The sequence below is a fragment of the Buceros rhinoceros genome, unplaced genomic scaffold (genome assembly GCF_000710305.1).
Source record: "Buceros rhinoceros silvestris isolate BGI_N320 unplaced genomic scaffold, ASM71030v1 scaffold27839, whole genome shotgun sequence".
Classification (NCBI taxonomy): Eukaryota; Metazoa; Chordata; class Aves; order Bucerotiformes; family Bucerotidae; genus Buceros; species Buceros rhinoceros.
In genome coordinates this window covers 7,363-8,090 of record NW_010433708.1, presented here as the reverse complement: position 1 = coordinate 8,090, position 728 = coordinate 7,363, and positions in this window count along the sequence as shown.

Here is a 728-nt window from a genome sequence, read left to right as displayed (position 1 = left end):
GTGCCCGCCAGGACTCTGCGGCATCCCAGGGCTGGAGGCTGCTGGGGCAGGGACACTGCATGAGTGGTGGGACAGTGGCAATGGGATGGGGGGGTGCTTCACCCTGCTCCTGCTGCACAGGCTGGCACATGCAGCCAGACCCTGCTCCCGAGCTCAGAGGTGCTCCCCGAAAGGAGGCTGCAGCGAGGGGGGGTGTTGGTCTCTTCTCCTGAGTAACAAGGACAGGACAAGAGGAACCAGCCTCCAGTTGTTCCCGGGGAGGGTGAGGTTGGCCATGCGGACACTGAAGCAGTTATAATGGGGCTAGGACTGCTACACAGATAAGGGCCTGTAGGAAATGCTACATGTTACATCAGGGACAACTGGTAATATATATCCCAAGCAACAAGTGGCAAAATGAGAGGAATCGGCCTCAAGTTGTCCCAGGGGAGGTTGAGGTTGGCCCTGAGGAGCCATTTCTGTCCCATTGGGGTTGTCCCGGCCTGTCCCAGGCTGCCCAGGGCAGTGGCCGAGTCACCATCCCCGGTGGGGTTTCCCAGCCATGGGGAGGTGGTGCTGAGGGACAGGGGTCAGTGGGGACCTGGCAGTGCTGGGGGACGGGGGCACTCAAGTAGCTTAAAGGGCTTTTCCAGCCAAAGAGGTTTATGATTCTATGATTTTAGCCTTGAACACGAGCAATGTCTGCGGCTGGTGATGGGAGGCAGGTACCAGCACACACTCCCACGGCC